At 39.7% G+C, this 6,116-nt stretch overlaps 2 long non-coding RNA genes across 4 annotated transcripts in view; one reads left to right on the top strand and one right to left on the bottom strand.

Moving 5' to 3' along the window:
* LOC147023532 (uncharacterized) overlaps positions 1-5,089 on the top strand; it is a 132,481-nt gene extending 127,392 nt beyond the window's left edge. For both annotated transcript variants that reach the window (XR_015060253.1, XR_015060252.1), the window contains one exon: positions 4,978-5,089. This is a non-coding gene — a long non-coding RNA (uncharacterized LOC147023532). The remainder of the gene's footprint in view (positions 1-4,977) is intronic.
* LOC147023529 (uncharacterized) overlaps positions 1-6,116 on the bottom strand; it is a 267,038-nt gene that overhangs the window by 41,975 nt on the left and 218,947 nt on the right. Inside the window, exon 7 of one of the 2 annotated variants that reach the window (XR_015060255.1) lies at positions 1-1,063. This exon is cut by the window's left edge and continues 766 nt beyond it. The exons of the other annotated variant lie outside the window; for it this stretch is intronic. This is a non-coding gene — a long non-coding RNA (uncharacterized LOC147023529). The remainder of the gene's footprint in view (positions 1,064-6,116) is intronic. 2 annotated transcript variants of the gene reach the window in all.

Here is a 6,116-nt window from a genome sequence, read left to right as displayed (position 1 = left end):
GCAAGCAGGTCATTGCATCAAAGAGTGTGCCCTCCATCGGAGGGATGTTAAGTCGGAAGTCAAATATTATAGTTTTTCCTGATGAATATTGAACATCCCACACTACCTTTCGAAAGATTAAGTAACTATGTCAGTGGCATATTGGTTAGATCTAAGTCTGGGAGATCGGTGGTTTGAATGCGACCCTACGGAATCATACCAAAGACTTTAAGAATTGTTTGTGCTGCTTCTTTGCTTCATCTGCAGCATTTAAAACAAAAGCGAGAATTACTTTGTAATACATGTCACCAACCGATGTGATATTTTATATGTCCAAAAAGGGCATAACTCTGTGAAAAATTGACGAAATGTCCTGAAACTCGAACTTCTTCTGCAATTAATCCTCATAAAGCCATGTACCAAGTTTCAGTTGAATACGTTAAAAGGTACGGGGAAAAAAGTTTGAAAAACCACAGGTGGGACGGACAGATAGATAGAGGGCAAACCTGTAAGTCCCCTCTGGTGAAACCGGTAGGGGACTGAAAAAAAAGATCAAGCATGGGCAAACCACCACAGGTGACAATCATAGTGCATGCTTTGATGGGCCTAATGGCCTTCCTCCTGCATTGTAGTTCCATGTAAGGCAACACATATTATAATGCAAATGCTGGCCTTAGCTCCCTCAATCACATTGTATTCACAGGTATTTGTGAGAAAGTTGGTAAAAAGTCTTCGAATCAGTCTTTCTACATTTGCTGGCAAAATAACGGTCAGTTTGTGATCGTGGAAATTGTATGGTGATTCTGTTGCACAGGTAACTTTTTGTACTGGCTTAGAAATGCTGACATGAATGGAAGAAGAGGAACCAAACTTGGCATCAATATCTATCATATGTCAGCAAGCCATTATAAAAAAAAAATCCCAATTTGGGACCATGGAGCAATGCAAAATGAAACCATGTGAAACGCTCCACCATTCAAAAGCCAGGCTGCTGCTGTTGCTGCTGCTGCTGCTGCTGCTGCTGCTACTTTCGTCTCTGCCAGCTCAGTGAGAGCATCACCAGAGGTCTTCTATTGTCTGCTATCTGTGATGTAACAACAGGACATTGTGCTCATGAATTGAGCTTGTAATAAAGGACGTTCCCCAAAACCTTTCATAGTTAAATCTGACCGTGTTATCAGGCATCCAGTGCCTGATTCTCAGTTCACTGTTGTAATTAAAAATTAGTTCAAGATCAGGCTGACCGATGTTGAGTGTGCTTTGTTATCAGACTTCTGCGAAACGGCTTTCAGAACAAACGCTCGTTAAATCTTAAATCGTAATTACATTTCCTCTTTCTTTCCCAGAGCCCTCAGCACTCAAAAACGCTCCCAACAGAGAAGCTTGGGCAGCCTTTTAACATTACCTCTTTCATTAGGCTCAGCCCCAGGATTATCATCACTTGAAAGCCAGCACTCCCAGAAGATCTCCAAATCATTCCTTGCCATGGGCGAACTATTCATTACTTAGTACTTACAGAAGTGTAGACCCGGCGATAAGGGGCCACTGGTGATCTGATCAAGTCATCATGCTTTCGCAGGATAGCTAGTAGTTCAAAATAGTTTCACTTTAATGAGCCTTAATACCTATCAGTGCAATCAAATGTAACAGCCATGCTCGACAACCGGATTGGTCAACTTGATAATATTCACCCAATTAGTTACGAAATCCACCCACAGTTCCCAGGGTTCTGCTTAGGTTGCATCCAATAATGAAAAGCTTCCCTAAACTTTTCCAAGCATCGTGGCCTGTGTCGGCATAGTTTTGAAAATGGTGTCCGAAACAGCTCAAAGTATTCCAACATCACGCGTTGCCTACTTAGCATATACAGTATTACGTCACACAATACCAAAGGAAGAGTCCAGTTAATTAATTATATGGCACAGAGAAGAAGTATTAGTTTCCGGTAACCTGACCAACCTCTGATTAATTTCTCGCTTATCCATCTTGTGTTTTTTTGGGGTTTTTTTATTTATTTCCCAATTTCGGTAGTTTCTGCAAGTGTTTTGGCCAATTATTTTTTGGTTTCTGCAAGTGTTTTTTGGAAGCCTCCACAATATTCCGGCCACTTCCGCTTGGCATGATAGGGATAGCGTGTGTGATCGATGCCGTGGCATTAATCTATGCTATCATCGATTTTTGTGGTGTTAACAAAATAAGACTGGGAGTGGGACCTATTATGAGTCTTAAATTATTCCAAGATTAGGCCCTGTCAGATAACCTTTATGGCAAGTGCTCTAATAATCCAATCACTTGGAGAGCAGGTTGGCCATGGCAGTTGGTTGTGATTTGATTAAGCTGTGCCATTTTTTAAACTATTGGTCTTTCAAAATAATTTGATTAACACATCCAGATAACCCTGTCCTGCTTTTCAATTAATTTCAGTCACATTTAAATGCATAGTTCCAGCAGGTGAGTTATTCACTCGTTCGATTCATCAATCATTTATTATAAATATCTGCAAAATAATATTCCATACATCCCACAATGATTTGGATACATGTTACTCGGAGACCGATCCTTTTTGCACTACAACTGTGAAAGCAAAATGCATAATCCCATAATCATTGGCGCAGCTCCTCGATTCATTTTGGTATCTTCCGGCATCGATGTTTCTCCAGTAAATGAAGAAATCATATTTGTCACAAACATTTTCTGCCTTATCGATTGACTGGCTATAGCTGTTACATTGTGATGGAATAGAAGGCAAGTCAATATTTCCAAATATGAACCAAATGCTCTACAGTGGTGACATCATCATATATGACAGAATTCATTTCGGAGGATGACATCCGCATTAAGCAGGTACAGTCACAACAGCTTGACTTGATCAGCCTGTTTAGTTCACGATGAACACCTCCCTCAACATGGTCCATTCTGTTCTATCCAATGCGAGTTGAGGCTGTTGTACCGCAGTAGATTTTTCAATTTAATCTCTTTGTCTGGTCTTTGGTCTACCTCTGCTTGTTCTGGGGTCTCTAGGTTTCCAGATCATAACTGCAGCTGAAATAAAAGTTATTAACTGGTTTTAGATTTTTAACACTTACCACCAGGTTAGTGAAATTTTCAAAGCCTGGAATTAATTTCCTTTTATCTATCACTTGTGAGTACCAGTCAAGAAAAGGGTTAGATATCTCCAGAGGGCAATGGCATGGAAAGGGGGCAATAAGCAACAGTCACATGTATTTTCACAAGTGTATATCAATAGCAGTCTTGGACTCAAATATTTCTGTCTTAAGGCTTCATCAACAAGAAACACAAAAACGAATGCATGGGAACCTTAAAAGCCCAGCCGATCATGCAATACCTATTCTATCGTTTTGCAAAAGGAACTCGTACATCTGGAAAACCACCTTGGCATGAACATCTCCTGCTGTGGGGAAATCATGAATATTTTCTTATTGTATTAATCCCCATACAAATGCAAGGCACCACATCATATGTATTGCTCATTTCCATCTGTCTTACCCTGTTGGTGCATTTAAAATGATATTCCAAAGGAGCTTTATTTTAACTCAGAAAGACCATAAATTATCCACAATAAAATTAATTCCCTTCACTGAGCAAGAGGGACAACTGAGCCATCTTCATATGCAGAGTGAAAGCTCGATATTGCAAGGGAAAATCCCCAGGTTTTCTGAATATTACCAAACTATGGTCTTGGCACGCCTGGGTACCCACATCGCGTGTAGAACAGGGACGGACTCAATATTGAAGGCTAAGCGCCCAGCCGGAAAAGGATCACAGATATTTTAGGAAGTGATGACATGACCTTTCTCACGAGAGCCACAGCAATCCCAAAATCCACTAGGATGAATAAGCTCTGGGGCTGCACGGCTTGACAAGAGCTCTTGGCAGATTCGGGAAGACTTCATGAAATTGCCCCTAATGATAAAGGTCTTCCTGCTTATCTGTAGGCAGCACTATCATTTTGATTTGAAGTCTAATCCGTGGCAGATTTAGACTCACACGGTGTCGAAGAGATGAGGATTTTAATTAGTTTGTCTTTGATGAACCAATGTCGAGGAACATAAGGATTGCTTCTTGCCTGACCTTTCACAGTGTGATGAAAATGTATGGAAAGCAGTGAGAGTTTTACAAAAGGTATTATGAAAAACACGACCATGGAAAGTAAATGATTGGAGATGTTCCTTGAACTGTAGAATAGATAGTTAAAATGGTGAAATCGTTTTGGGGTTTTATGGGAACGTATATTTATTGCATACGCACGGAGGGACGATGTGGGGTTCAGGTTGGTGCATAAATGGTGAGGGATTCAGAAGGGTTGTGTACTTAGAAATCATGATTGTCAATAAGTATTACTATTATGTTTGTAACATTTTCCTGAACTTAAATTTCCATTTGTTTTAACTCATCATTTCAAGAGCCTGGTGTTGGCTTAGTGGTTAGGGTGGTGGCTTGGGATCCCAGGATCCTGAGTTCAAGCCCCGTTGGCTGCTGAATTAACACCAGGGGGTTGACTCAACCTGTCATCCATCTGAGGTCGGTAAAGTGAGTACCAGTGTACTGGTCCCGGTGTATGCCCCGGTTAGAATAGGTGTACCATATCCCTGTGTGTCGTAAGAGGCGACCAGGGTTGGCGTCAGGAATGGCATCCGGCCATAAAAAAACATTGCCTCAAGAAAAAGCCTAACCCCTTCACAGCAGGGAAAAATGGCTGTAAAAATGGTCATTAACTCATCATTTCAATTGTGCGTCATTTCCGTTTTTTGGGAAGCTAATGATCAGGCGTCATTTAACCTTCGGATGATGGGAATGAGTTAACTTGGGACCTCAAAATGCGTTTTTATTTTCTGCTTTATATTATTATAAAAGCAATAATTTATTTTTTAGCTATTTTTTATCGTGTGCAATTGTTTGGCAATGTTTACAAATTAATATTAAAATTTAATCATGAGAATACACTTCTTTTTTTCTTCTCATGGGGTCAAACTGCAGGTGCGAAAACTGCAGCCTAAGCCTCTTCTGGTTCAACCACCTGTTCAAGAAGACAACCAGGTCGTGTGCTTGTTGCAGTGAAGTACAGCAATAAACTTCTGTTCCAAACATGGACTGTGTCAGCAACTGTGTGCTCAACACAATTATTTCAACTGTGTGTGTAATATATCTGTGCAACAAATTATTCACAACAAGCTTAATATTCTTTATATATTTTGTGAATTATTACTGAATAGGAGGTAAAATACACATCTTATATTCAAATATCTTTCAACTTATAGGAAAGAAATGTTTTACGCTCTAAAAATATGTGAGTCGTGCATTAAGATGCACAAACAAAACGTCGATAACATGGGAGTCACAAATGACCGCATTTTCAAGAAAAGCCAAACAAAACCTATCTCTGCCATCTGAAGGTGTTTATTGAATGTTTATACGATTTCCCTTCCCCAACCACAACCTCCCCTCGCAAAGGTGGTCAAGCTTGCATCGCGCATCGGGTGAATGTCAATGTTGCTGGAGTTGTGGAGCGATTAAAGATAAATCAGGTCTGTCTCTCTGTCTGTCCACACTGCCATATTGTACAGTGCATATTTGGCATGTCTACACCAACAGTTTAATATGCCTATTGCAACTTGGTAAGGTTCTAACATTTAGAGAATCCACAAATGAAGTGGCTAATCAAACAGAAGCCCAAATACTGCATTTGAGTCATCAGAAGGAACCCAAATATGTCAAGAGCAAGGATGGTGTCATCAGGAGGAACCTGGATAGGATTTGGGTTTCAGCCGCTACTCCACTACCTTTCAAACACATCCAGGCACAGCCAAGTGAACCTTGCAGAAAAATTTCTGCAAGAATTCATTTCTCCTCGACAGATAGATAAAGAAAGAGAAATAAAGAGTAAAAGAGATTCAAAAATATTTATAAAGCAATAATTAGAATGAATAAAGAGAAATGTGAAAAAGTAGAAAGAAATGTGAAAGGAACAAAGAAGAAAGAGGTAAATTATATCTTGATCAATGAAACATTTTGTTTTATTCATTTTTGTATTTCCATAAAAAGTTTTAAAATTATGTAATTCCAAACCGACCTATTACACCTACCTATTACTCTGTCAAGCAAATGCAATACCTAAG

Source organism: Eptatretus burgeri, chromosome 7 (genome assembly GCF_056783735.1).
Source record: "Eptatretus burgeri isolate ZD-2024b chromosome 7, Ebu_testis_v1, whole genome shotgun sequence".
In the NCBI taxonomy this organism is placed as follows: domain Eukaryota; kingdom Metazoa; phylum Chordata; class Myxini; order Myxiniformes; family Myxinidae; genus Eptatretus; species Eptatretus burgeri.
Note: the sequence above shows the minus strand (reverse complement) of the source record. Positions and strands in the feature narration are given on the sequence as shown.